Below are 14,530 nucleotides of genomic sequence, written 5' to 3' on the forward strand. Positions count from 1 at the left end.
AGATTAATCTAGCAATCTCTTCTTCCCTAAGTCATCCATTTCATCTTCACACTTAACCCTTGGTGTGGAGACTTAGAGACACCAAACTTTTTGTGTTTTGGAGATCCTTTCCTTACATCCACAAAGTCCAAAGGAGCACAAAAGGAGAAGGAAATCACAAGCAATATCCAAGGAGCTAGGAGGTGACTTGAAGGCCCTCCACTTGGGTGAATCCCTTGTGTAAACAAGGATGAGCTTCAAGGGTAAAGAAACTCGAAATCTTTACTTCTCTTTAATGTTGTTAAAGAGTCTTTTGGTTCACCATATACTAGGCTTTGAAAGTCATGGGTTTTATGAATTGTTTTTTTTAATGCATGCCTACTTTAATGTGTTAATAGTTTGCATATGTATTCAAATGTTCTTACTTGTTCTTAGCTAGGACAAAATTTTTTCTTCACTTTGGACTCCTAACAAACTTAGGAATCGAGTGGTACCATTTTTAGGACGTGAAGCCATTAGATAACCTAAGAACCAGAAACTTAGATTCGACGTACTATTCATGCACACGTAAATGTGGAGTTTTTGGAAGATTCTAAGGTTATAGGAAGCTTTAGATCGTCTTCGTGAAGCTCGGAGAAGAAAAATGAAATGATTTGGACATCGGGAAGTTTAGTTTCGATGAGTTGCAAGTTTAGCCGGATTGTTGAGGGATTTTCCAACAAGTTTCCATCGGTTTTAGGACTTTTGAAAGGTAAGGTTTTGTTCTACTCGTTGTATGCTTCATTTTGGTAGAAATTTCATGGATTTTGGTTGTGTATGGACTGAGATATTAAGGTTTGAAAATTTCCCTATTTTCTGGCGACGGCGACGGTCACCAAAGTTCGAAGGAAGAAGACAAAGAATATTCTATTAAGTTTGACGGAATATTCTAACGGCATCAGGTAAGTTTTAACGGAATATGCTACTTTTGAAGGAATATTCCATAATGGCGTTAATTGTTCCGTCAGTGTGCCTGGCATGTGCCTGCGAGTGGGCGGCGCGTGACGGCTCGTGGATGGTCGAAATTTTTTTCTAAAAATATGGGGATGTTTGTGAGGTTGAGTAGATCACGATAGTATATTCAAACATTCCATTTGACCAATGTTTGAGAAGTTATTAGTTAGTTCCATTAACTTATTTTCACCAGAGTTACTCATTTTGTTATATATTTGGCATGACATACTTATGAATATGGATATGTGAAGCATGATTTGAAATATATATATATATATATATATATATATATATATATATATTCCATTTCTGGAAAAATTATACATGTTTTACGGCGAGGGTTAGAGCATTTGATAAATGAAATGGTTTTGAAAAGCTTTGTTTTTGCCCACTCACACTTTCTGTTTTGCGCCCCTCCAGGTTTTAGGTAAGCTTGTTCGTTGGTGGTTCACGAGGATTGAATGGAGATTCTGATAAACTATCATAATGTATGACATCTTTTGGTGTCATTTGATTAGTACTTGTTGTATGGACTAAACTTAGGCTACTTACGCTCTGATTGTATTTTCATTCTTACCCTAGCACTTATCTTAGCTAGTACTCTTTTGAGTTGGTTCTTATTTATTCGTATTCTCCATTATTGTTAGTGCTTCTGCACAGTGCACATGGCTACGTCATCCTCACGTGACGGCCAGTATGCCTCGATTTTGGTCGGGTTATGTCAGGCTATGTTCAAGAGAATGAATATATGATGCTGGGTTTGACGAAAATTGAATTTAAAACTATCAAACTATTGCTCTAAAGCTGTAATTAATTTTTCATGACCTAATCTTATGCTTAGTTGCTTAATTTGAACATTCCAAAAGTTATCTAAAAGAACCTGATGCCTATCAATGAGTCCTGGTAGCCTTGGCCTATACCTTAAAGTTGAATTTTTTATTCCTTCAACTATAATGTCGTTAAAGTTAAATGTAGGTAGGTGGTGATGCTAATCTACTTATGCTATTCTGGAATCCACTAAATGATGGAGGTCCATGGTGCTTCATTATGCTATTGAAATGTGCTCTTTTGCCTTGTTGTCTTGTGCTATCTGAGGATAATGGTCCACGATATTCTCTTTCTGTTCAATGAATTATTTTTTATAAGATATCATCTAATGTATTATCACTATCTTTTTTATGCTTAAAAATAGGTTTAGAACCATTTCTCGTAATTGAATCAATAAAATTTACCCATCTTCAAGCTTTCTGTTTATTAGTATTATCTTATTGTAATGAGAAACTATATTTTGACAATTTGTTCTAATTATAAATACTTCATTATGTAAAAATAAAGAAAATGCTTCAAGTGAACTAATTATTCCTAAAATTTCTAAATCTATTGCTAGTAATCTTGATTGTACATCACTAAATATTCCTGATGAATATCTTCAAACTTGTTATCAGACTTTGGTGACCCTGGAAATTCTAAAACTTTCTTAGCTAAATGTCTTGTAATTGTATTGTTCCTAACTTAATATTCAATCCTAAAAATTCTATATTTTTCTTTTCTAATGCCATTTTATTTTTGCTAATAACAATTCCATTATTGATGAATTTTTGCAAAACTATCTCTAAGTGCTTCCTTTGTTCATTCCTATTTTTACTATGTATTAAAATATCATCTACAAAAATGATCATATTTCTTGAAAATTTGATCCATTTTTCTTTGAAGTATTGAATGAGCATTTTTAAGTCCAAATGTCATAACTAAGCACTCAAAATGTCATTTTGGACAGGTAAAAGTTGTCCACTCAATAGATTCTTGTGCTAATCATATTTGTTAAAAACCTGATTTACAATCAAATTTATTAAATAATTACTCTCTTGAATTTTATTTTATAAGTTCATTTTCATTTGGTAATTTATAACTATCTTCATATGTATTACCATTTAATCCTTTATAATCAGTGTTGGGCAGTGCTCGACCGCCGTGATTAACCCTTAATCGCTGACAAAATTGAAAAAATGTATTTGGAAGATGCCTCAGTGGGATTATGTGAGACTAGGTGGAGCTATACAGGTCTGGACGAAGGCTAGGCGAGCGTTTGTGGAGTCGCCAGAATCTGGAAGCTTATGAATCTAGAAAAATCAATGTTGCAGAGCCATGAGTCGTGGAAAAGGAAGAAGATGGACCAGTGGTCCCACCATCTTTATTTAGTTACACAATTTCCTAGTCCCCACTAACTTGTTTACCAATTTTATATTCCTTTATTTCTTTTCTAACTTAAATCCATCATCTTTTTTATTTTCTATCTTTGTTTTAATCTTATATTATTCTTTTCTTTTTAAGATCATATTATATTATTATGTATTTATATCCTAACATTACATACATATGATTTTAAAAGTAAAAACATAATATTTATGTATTCTATATAGTAAATTTAATTAATTTTATGGTATGTTATAAATTTACTTAAATCCGTCTACTCCATCTAGACACTAGGTGTAACGATCCATCCTTAAAAATTATAGTTTTTATAAATTTAAAAGTGAATTTATGAAAATGCCTTTTGAGGCAAATGCATTGACTTTGTTTGACCGCCTTGTTGTGTCATGTAAGATTTGTTTTCTTGGCATATCCTCGTAGTACTCGTCGCTACAGACGCGTGGACGCAAGCGGAATGTAATTTGGAATTATAAGAAGATTCTACAAACCTTTAAACGTCGAGGGCATTTTGGTAATTTTCCATTTGAAACACACGTGGTATTTTGTCTAACCATTGGATGAGTGCCACGTGAGGCCATCCCCACTTTTTGGAATACTCTCTCTCTCTCTCTCTCTCTCTTTCTTTTTCTTCTTCTTCCGTAGCCTAACTCTCAAACTCTCCCTCGGCTCTCCCTTTCTCCCATGAAACAAACCAGCATTATCACCAAAAATTTCAGCTTGTTGAGCATCAAAACCACCATTATCTGCATGTCTTCACCGCCATAAATCCAGTTTTGAGTTTTGTTTCATTGAAAACGAATCCTAACCTCAAGTTCGAAGAACAAGGTTTTGGGGCGACACTTCTAGGCGTGATTCAGACAATTCCTAAATCGATTCTAGATGAATTTTCAAGTTTGGATCGTGTGATTTGGTGGAGAAATGAGAAAGTTATAACGATTTAAAGTTTGCCCAGTTTCTGGCGACCTTCGCCACATTCGAGGCAATTTTCAGCCAAATCACGGTGATATAGTCATCGTGTAAGGTACCAATCTCTTCGTATCGTCGAGAACTATGATTTCCATTTTGAATCACTTGATTTCATTGAGTGTTGACAAAGTTATGGACGTTGAAAGGTTGCCCAAAATTTCTGGCGAATTTCCCTGTTTTCCTGCGGACAGCCGTCTTTCAGTCAATGTTCTGGTAACCTCCGACGACCATTTGGACTCCAAGAAGATATAATATTGTTCTACACTTCCCTAGCTTAGTTTTGGTATATTATGAGTCGAATTTGGTTGACAAACAAGTGAGATATGGAGTTCCAAAGATTGCCCAAAAAATCTGCAGAATCCGGCAAAATTTCATTAAGGTCCACCACTAGAATATTATAGCAATCTATGATCCGACCGTTGGATCATCTCTAAACTTTAATATGTTATAGTTTGTAATATTTGAGGAATGTAGGAACTTACAGATTGGGAATCTGACATACGGATTTTTCTGAAGTGGATTTGTAAGTTTATAAAATAAAACGTTAACTGCCACTTGATTTTGTAATTGGTGAAGATCCAACCGTTGGATTGTAATGAAACTTTAGGATGTTGTTCTATAAGCATAATGTGTATCTTTGGAAGTAAGGGATCGGAAATCCGTGATGCGGATCTTTTGGATCGAATTACGTAGGGATGTGTTTTATGTGAGTTACATATTCTGTCAATAAGATTTTTGAGACATGATTTGATAATTGTTCTAGGCGCCAATTGTTTGTGACGCCTTGATGTGTGTGCTAGGGAGTCATAGCGTGGAATCTAGGTGAGTGGGCTTTTGGTTTTCAATATATGTATATATACTTTACGTTTTTCCTAGAAGATTGATTTAAATGATTTTGCATTTTAAATGCCCTGTCAATTGTTTTATATTTTAGAATATGCAATAGTAGTTATGTATGTTAGTGTTTGACGCTGCGGACGCTCAAGTAAGTTCTAGTGAGTAAATGTTGATGATAGAGATTGCAGTGTATATGATTGTGATGAGATGCATTTAGAGCTCATTATCCTGCACCCCGGTGCTAGTGCTCCCGCCCGTGGCCAGGGCACAGTCCTTCATGTGATGTTCACCTTCCACACCATGCGCTCATCTTGGATCCAAGTTTGGTGCATAGCCCTATTGTACAGACCATAATAGGTGGTTCCGACTCATTGGTGACCCGCGATTTATCGCACAACCTTCACATGATCGTAGCACTTGAGCGTACTTATTTGCACCGAGCCTTGTCGTACAGACCACCTTAGGTGGTTCTAACTCGTGTGCAGGATTAGAGTGCTGAGCTATAGGTTCAGCCGTACAGGTCACATTAGGTGACTCTGACTGACATATCATTTTACATTGAATTATTTCACTGGCTTACATAATTATTACTAAGATACTCGACATGGCATATACTTGGTTTTCACTATTCTCGAGATTGATTTCTATATACGTACATATTGCTATTTTCTGGGAAAATTATACGGGTTTTACGGTGATGGTTTTTTATGTTTAAAAAGAGAAATGATTTTTCATAAGCTTTGTTTTTGCCCACTCACGTTTTCTGTTTTTCGCCTCTCCAGGCTTTAACTGTTAAGCGATCGTATTGACGAGGATTCTTAACGAGTCTCAGTATATGTGGCTACTTCTGAGGGTACGATCTTTACCCACTCTACTGTACTTTACTTATGCTCTGATGTCACGTGTGAGATGGGTTCATTTCCGCTCACCAGCACACTCTGTATTTAGGCACATTTAGGTTTTAAATTTATTCACATTTTCCACATCACTACACTTTATGGCTTCGTCACCCTCTAGGTGTCGGCCAGCACATCCTGATTTGAAGTCCTAGTGGACATTTCGGGTTAGGGTGTGTCACTAGGCCCCAGCTTGTCGCCTAGCGTTTTTTAGAACCTTGCTTATAATTATAAATTATTCTAGCCTTAGCTCTCTTCAACTCTGAATGTTTTCTCACAATATATATTGTTGATCTATGTCTAGACTTGGGAGGTCTAATTAAGTAAACTACAAGGCATGTCAGCTGTCTTAATGGTTAAATTTGGGTTAATAATATATAATTTTGCTAATATTTTATTTTTACTCCAATGTAATCGAGGGCGTTCTCCTATAATTCTAGTTTGATCTGCTAATTGAAATAATTTTTCTAAACTCTTTGGTCTATCTAACTATAATATTTCTATGCGGGTTATGACAACTCATCCCTAATTTTACGATTTTATAAATTTTAAAAGAGTGATTTGATGAAAATGCCCCTAAAGGCAAGGATTTTGACTTCCATTGACCACTGTTTAGAGAGATGTATGACTCATTATTTTATCATATTCTTGAAGTACTCGATGGCATTTCTCTCTTGTCTCTGTGTCCTTTATTCTCACTCTCCCAGGCATTTCTCTCATTTGTCTTTCCCTTGTTGCCACCTCAACTCCCCTTACTCAAACTTTCTCAACTCTCTCAGCGGTATCTCTGTTTCTTTGCAAACAAATCACCCATCACCACCACATGTTGCCACTCCGGCAAGACGACCACGATAACTACCCTCACCCGTGCCAACTCCGACAACGGTGATAAGTCCCTCATTTCTCCTCGTGTCAGCTCCAACTTCATCTTCCTTGTATTCACTATGCATGAACTCGGGCCGTGGCTAGCCATCGCCTTCTCCGGTGAGTTTGACCTGAAACTCGATGAAATTAAGGTGAGCTTCAAGTGAATTTAATTATTTTAGTTGTTAGTGACATTTTCTAACTAGATTCGAGTAAAAAATCAAGGGTTTTAACCCTGCCTAGCTTTGTTCTTGTGTTCCCAGATTCAGACAAAAGATCCGGCGGCTTCGAGCCGTTTTCCGACCAGGGCAGGATCCCCTATTGGATATTAGATCACTAGTTTTAATTGAGTTTCAAAGCTAGGTGGAGCCAGGAAAGTTTCCCGACCAAGATTTCTAGATTCCGGTGGTTGTAGCGGCAACCGGCCGGAGAAGAAAAAAACCAGATCCAAGCATGGATCCGAACTGGACCCTGACCGGTCGACCCGAACCCATTTAGGGATTTAGAGGGAATATTCCAGGGGAATATTCTGTTAACTTTTCAATTAATTTTAACAGAATATTCCATCTAAGGATGGAATATTTCGTTAAAGTTAACTGTTAACAGTCAGTTGACATTTTTTGGAATTTTCTTAGAAACCCTCCTAGGCTAAATTCGACGTCATCCATTTTTGGCATCCATTTAGTGAAATTATAAAGTTTTAACGTAGTTGACTACCATGGCGTCTCGGTTGACTTTTTAGGGTTGACCGTTGACTTTTTACAAAATTGGCCGGGGACCCTCCTTAGCATATTTCGACATCCTGATTCCAAATCCGCACTTTGTTTTCCCAAATTTAATCATCTTAGTTGAGTTTTACTAATGGGTCCCAATATTATGCTTAGGTGCGATTACTATTGGAGACTCCGACTTCTCACGTTCGAACAACTACAACTTCGCAAGTATCTGCGAGTGGGTCTTTTCTTTTATATAATATACATCCATTAGTTTCTATTTATATATTTGATAAATAATTTTCTACGTTGCACCTAGATTAGGGTAACGTATATAAGAATTAACATGTTGACGAAATCCATGCAATTATACTACGTCCTACGGGGCACACAAGTATGCGTATTAGTATGGATGCTTTAATGGTATTTACAATTATGAATAGTATTTCACTGACTAGGGTTATTGAATTATCGAATTATCGATTTAGCATTGCATAACTATATTTATGTTATTTGCTAATCATTTACTGCACTGGTGTTAGTACTCGCCCGAGCCAAGGCCAATCTTTCACTATATGTACACATCGCACCGTACGCTCACTTTGGATCCATTGTAGGTGCTGTCTTATCCTAGATTGCTATAGGCGAGTAGGACTTGTATGTGTTGTGCATAGCACCAGTCTTCACGTGATTGTAGAGCGTATATCATTGTTACACCTAGTCTTGTTCATATCAAAATATCTATGCATGAACTCGTGTGTCAGCATGTGTCGATGAGCACTTGATATGATATGTTTATTTATGCGAGAATATGTGATTACAGACGTCACGTGTTTATTTACGAAAGTTTGTGACGTATTGCATTCTTGAGATACTGCTAGCTCTGGTAAGTACTTTCATACTATACGTAGTATGTATATTTTCGAAACTATACTTGTTTTACAGCGAGAGGTTATTATGTTTTCTAAAAGGTTTTTATAAAGTTTTATTTGCAGGCCCACATAGCCTTGTTTTTCGCCCCTCCAGGTATTAGTAGTTGAGCATTCGTGTCGACGAGGATTCTTGCCAAATCTTGGTATAGGTGGCTACTTTCGTTGGTATAATTCTTATCCTACTTTACTGTACTTTATTTATGCTCTGACATCACGTGTGGAATGGGTTCATTCCCGCTCACAAGTGCACTCTTATATTTAGGCACTTTTAGGTTTAAATTTCTTCACATTTTCCACATCACTACACTTATGGCTTCGTCACCCTCCTCGTGTTGGCCAACACAACTCGATTCGAAGTCCAGGTGAACATTCCAGGTCGTGGTGTGTCACGGGCTGCTTCTTCTAAAACTGGATTTCCATGTTCAAATATTTCATAATCAAAATCTTCTATATTATTATGCTCATTGTTTTCTTTTAAATTCTCTGAATAATAGTTATTTTGACTACTAGATTCTTCTATACTTATGTTTTTATATGCTTCTTAAGTATTACTTTAGTCATTTATTGTTGTACCTCTCTTGAAGAATGTTATGTTAGGATTCATAAACAAAAAACCTTGTAAACTTTTCAAAAAGTTTAAACCTAAAATAAGTGGGTATTGATCTTACTGGCGAAACAAATATTAATGTTAAATTGAATTGTTGTTATTCAACCCTAAGAGACTCATTATTAATGCAATGTGTTAAGTATATTGGTCTCTCATCAAACTGTGTTATTCTTACTTGTTTTGCTAGTATTTGTCTATATTTTTTTGGTACTAACTCTTCTCTTATGACACTTTTTGTGCTTCATGTATCTATCACAATTGTTTGTATTTTGTAATCTTTTGCTAATTCTATTTCATAATTTATGGTAATCAAAGAACTGTTTTTTGGTTTCTCTATGCTGATTCTTGTGATTTTGCTGAATTAAATTTTCATAAGCTATTATTATAACACTTTTTACATAATATTGAATATGTATTATGATATTTATTTGTAACTAACTTGTCACACTTATGACATTTTTCTTGGCAACCTAAATTAATATATTAATAATCCTTTTCATGTTCTTCTATAAATGCACACATATATTCGTCTAAATCACTATTTGAATTACTTGAATCTTATGAGTTTGAATATATCATATTAATACTCTCTAAACTATAAATATTCTCATTATCACTCAAATCGTCTAAACTTTATATTGAGTGTATACCTTCATCATCTTCTAACTTAAACAACTCCATTGACATTTTGGCCTAATGTGTCCTACTTCTCCAAATAATTAACATTTACAACTACTTTTATCTTTTGATGCTTTATATTTTCTTATCCATGGCCTACCACTTCTTTTCCTAAATTATTTAGGAATATGTTTTCTCTTCCTATATATTCTTGAAGCATTTATAGTTTATAGAGTTTATGGAATTTATAGAGTTTATAGAGTATACATATTCCGAATATAGTATCAAATTCGTCATCCACAAGATTCAAATATTTTCTTATGCTGAAATTCTTATGCTGTTTATAGAGTTTGTATGACTTATATTTCTTTTTGTATATTTTTTTATGCTTATTCTTCTTATGACAACCGTACTGTTATGGTAAATCTATATTTTTACAAATCATATAAAATTGTTTCCTAATTTGTCTCTTTGCTTTTATTTGGTTACACTATTGTCTAAATATATCTTACATGTTGAATTCTAGGTCCTATTGCAATATCTTTTTTCTTTGGATACTTTTGTCATTCATTCCAAATGTTTTCACTTTGTGGTCCTTTTATTTATGCCATATAAGTATCTAATAAATTGTCATTCAATACTACGATTTGCTGGTATTCCTCTTCACTTGGAAGTGAGAGGTCTTAAGTTCAAATCTCGTGGATGGCGAATTTGGTACCATATTTGGTTGCCCATTGTGTGGCTTAATCGAACTCCCAATATCCTTAGTGTAAAAATATATCAATGTTAGATCTCATATCGCCCAAGGGAGTGGATCCTCTATGCCTTATATGTATATTCTCATCTCTTCCTAACACGAGGCATTTTGGGAGATCACTGGCTTTGGATTTCGTAGGAACTCAAAAATTAAGCGAGAATGGACCAAAGCATTCTCAGGATAGGTGACCCACTGGGAAGTTGCTCGTGAGTTCCTAGAAACAAAACCGTGAGGGTGTTGTCGGGGCCCAAAGCAGACAATATCATGTTATGGCAGAGTCGAGCTCGGGATGTGGTGGGGGCCCGGGCTGGGATGTGATAATTTGGTATCAGAGCCAATCCCTGGTCGAAAATGTATTGACGAGGACATCGGGCCCCTAAAGGGGGTGGATTGTTAGATCCCACATTACCCAGGGGAGTGGATCCTCTATGCTTTATATGTATATTCTCATATCTTCCTAACATGAGAATTTTTGGGAGCTCACTGGCTTCGGATTCCGTAGGAACTCCGAAATTAAGCAAGAATAGGCTAGAGCATTCCCAGGATAGGTGACCCACTAGGAAGTTGCTCGTGAGTTCCCAGAAACAAAACCGTGAAGGAGTGGTCGAGGCCCAAAGCGGACAATATCGTGCTATTGCGGAGTCGTGCCTGGGATGTGGTGGGGGCCCAGGCCAAGATGTGACAATCAATGTACTAAAAAAAATCTAAAAATTAATATCACTAATTCTACATGTTCTTCCTAAATATTTAAAGAAATCTGATTTATACTTAGCTATATACTGTAAATCACAAATTTGTAATTGTTTTAAATTTCTTATAGCTCTTATTTGTTCTTGTTCACTCATGTCATCTAACCTATTATGGTCTAAGAATTCCTGTTTAATTAAAGTAACAAAACCATCTATATTAAAATGTGTTTTAGGTACCTAATACTGTTTTGGATTATGTACTTTTATGATTGAAAACAATAAAAAACTAAACCATCTAAAGTATATACAAATAATCTAACATATTTTGTGAATTAGTAAAATCTAACATTAAAGCTGCATGTACACAACTTTTTTCCCATCTCTCTATTGTTTTTTCTCAATCTTGTGGATCTGCATTATCTAACTTTAATATATTACCTGCTATATTTATTTGTTCTAATCCTCTCAAGTATAGTATCCTATTTTTTCTAGGTGGTCTCATCATTTTTTCATCCCTGTAATCAGCTCCTCTGTACTCATTATATAGCTCATTTGTTTGTCTTAAGAATTATTGGTTTGTTCTAGCTGTATAACCTGGATTATTTTCTACTCCTAATACACTACTTTCTTCTGGTGGATTACATTCAATTTTTACTTCTAATAAATTATTGTACTATTTTGTTCCTAAAATATGTTATACTTCTGTTTCTAATTTTTTTTTAATTTCTTCATCTAAAATTATATGTAGTCTTAAATCATATGCCTTATATTTTTCTAAATATTGTTCATCTAAATAATCAATACTTTCTATTAGTTTATCTACAATATGATCAAAATTTTGTTCAACTAAATTAATATCTAAATTATTAAAAGACATATGAATACTTTTACGAATACTCTCATTTTTAATTTCACTCTCATCATCTTCTATACTGACACACCCCAACAGGAGTCGAGGCATGTTGGCTGTCACCCAAATGTCACGTAACCAAAAGTGTAAGTGATGTAAAAATATGGATAAATTAAAACCGAAACTAGAACTTATTTAAACTAATAAATTGAGTGCGCAGTAGTTGGTAGAACCCATAAAATACAAATGTTCAAAGCATAAATGACAAATAGTGTAGTCAAAACTAGTTAAGTACTTAATATACAACGGGATAAGTTCCTACACTTAAACAGGGATAAGTCAGAATCGCCAGCCAATCCTCATACGCCACAAAGTAATTCAGCTAACTAGGACCTGGAGGGGTGAAAAACAAAAGGGTGAGTGGACAAAAACAAAAGTTTATAAATTCCATTTATTTTCTAAACATACTAACCCCTTCCTGTAAAACATTTATAGTTTCTAGAAAATCATACTACGTATAGGTACGAAATCAAAACAAAACAATAGTAAATCCAGAAGCAGCCGCATCACAATCTCAACAATAATATAAGTAAAATAAGGTATTCAATTAATCTATACTAGCACACAAGTCGGAGTTGCCTAATGCAACCTGTACGACTGACCTGATGCTCATCAATCTATGCTAGCACACGAGTCGGAGTCGCCTAATGTGACCTATACGACAGGACTGGGTGTATTCATAATATACGCTCTACTGCTACAATCACGTGAAGACTGGCATTAATAGTGGTCACCTGCAAGTCGGAGTTGCCTAATGCAAATTGTACGACAGGACTTGCATCTACCTTGATCTAAGGTGAGTGTGCAGTGCAGAGGTGAACATACACGTGAAAGACTGGCCTTGGCCCAGGGCGAGCACTAACACCAGGGTGCAACAATGATGAGCGGACTGACAATAAATATAAGCATGCCATAACAATTCAATAATTCTAGTCAACATAATAAACTTACCTGACAATAAACTTACTTGTGCATCTCATAGGATTATTTTAGCATTTCACAACAGTACAACATTTCTAATAACATTATTTAATCATGGCATGATATGCATAAATCATTTCAAAAGCATTTGTGGAAACTATAAAGTTTATACACACACACACACACACACGAAAAAAAATGCCCACTCACTGATATGTCGACGGATTGTAACCTCCTAGCCTTGCTTGTCCTCGTACGTCCTTGGGGCAAGTCTCCCCTATATGTGAAATAACTAATAATAATTAGTTAAATAACACATACACTAAAAGCTAGGAAAAAACCCCTCATAGTTTGCTCAAACGGAAAGTTTGAATATACAAAAACACTCTACACGACGTCACGGACCAGTACGTGTCAGCCACTCATCGCCCAAAGGTTGGACGCACCCTCACGCATTGCCTAGCCCACGGCCACACGCGCAAGTCAAAGGTGACAGAAGCCAGGGAATATTCCGTCAGAGTTGACATAATATTTTGTTAAATAGTAACGGAACTTAATGGCGTTACCTGATGTCGTTAGAATATTCTGTCAACTTTAATGAAATATTCTTTGTCTTCTCTAGTGAGCCTCGCCGTCTGCCACCGTTTGGTTTGCCGGTTTTTGGGTAAAATTTCAAAACCTCATAACTTGCTTATTTCTCAACCATTTTTTATGAAATTTATATGGAAATGAAGCTCTTGAGGAATAGAACAGGTTTATACCTTTTGGAAGTCCAAAAATGGATGGGAAATGGCCTGAAAAAGCCTCGAAATGTTTGGCCTAATTTTCGACTCCTTGAAAACGTGTGTTCTCGCGTCAATTCCACTTCAAACTTAGTCTAGGAACTCTAAGGAGTTGACTAGGTGCTTCCACGACCTTCAAAAACTTGTAACTCGACCGGGATCACGTCGGAGCAAACTCGTCTTAGTCGGAGCTTCCGAGTTGACGAGTCAAACTTGTCCATTCGATGATCTGTTGGTACGGCTGGTGAGAGACAAAAAAAAGAGGTTCAGTGAGAGAGAGAGAATTAGAAGAAGAAGAAGAGAGAGAGAGAGAGAGAGAGAGAGAGAGAGAGAGAAAAAGAGAGAGAGAGAGAGAGAATGAGTGTTTTCTGATTAGGGGAGAGAAGTAAGAGACAGTGTTTCTGATTAGGGGAGAGAAGTAAGAGACAGTGTTTCTGATTGGTTGAGTGAGAGTGAGGGTGAGTTTGATTGGTGAGGAGGGATTTAAGGAAAAACAAGTGAGTGTGAGGGTTTTAGGGGTTGTGATTGGTGAATGTTTTAAGAAAGGGGACATGGATCCCATTTTTGAGGAAGGGATTTGATTTTCAGGTTTTGTGAAATAAAAAAGTACAAAATCTGTCTACCAATAAAAAATAACAGTGTTTCTTACACTGATAAATTTGTACGCACGTGTACAAAACTATTCGTGGTTAACGTACTTTAACGGAGTGTAACTTTTTCATTACAGATTCGATTCGGGTCTAACTCGCGCTCACACATTCGTAACAACGAGTGCTATTTAATTACGATAACGAGAAAATAATTTAAAGTCGAATAACCACGTCCACGTCACTTTGCCAACAAGGGCATAAATGT

At 35.8% G+C, this 14,530-nt stretch overlaps 1 long non-coding RNA gene across 1 annotated transcript; it reads right to left on the reverse strand.

Moving 5' to 3' along the window:
- Positions 1-12,103: 12,103 nt before the first annotated feature.
- Positions 12,104-13,974, reverse strand: LOC139195822 (uncharacterized). The gene is made up of 3 exons (XR_011580857.1): positions 13,655-13,974; positions 13,104-13,170; positions 12,104-12,305 (listed from the first exon to the last, which is right to left on the reverse strand). It is a non-coding gene; the product is annotated as an uncharacterized lncRNA (long non-coding RNA).
- Positions 13,975-14,530: the final 556 nt, after the last annotated feature.

Source organism: Malus domestica, chromosome 01 (assembly GCF_042453785.1).
Source record: "Malus domestica chromosome 01, GDT2T_hap1".
NCBI classification, from domain to species: Eukaryota; Viridiplantae; Streptophyta; class Magnoliopsida; order Rosales; family Rosaceae; genus Malus; species Malus domestica.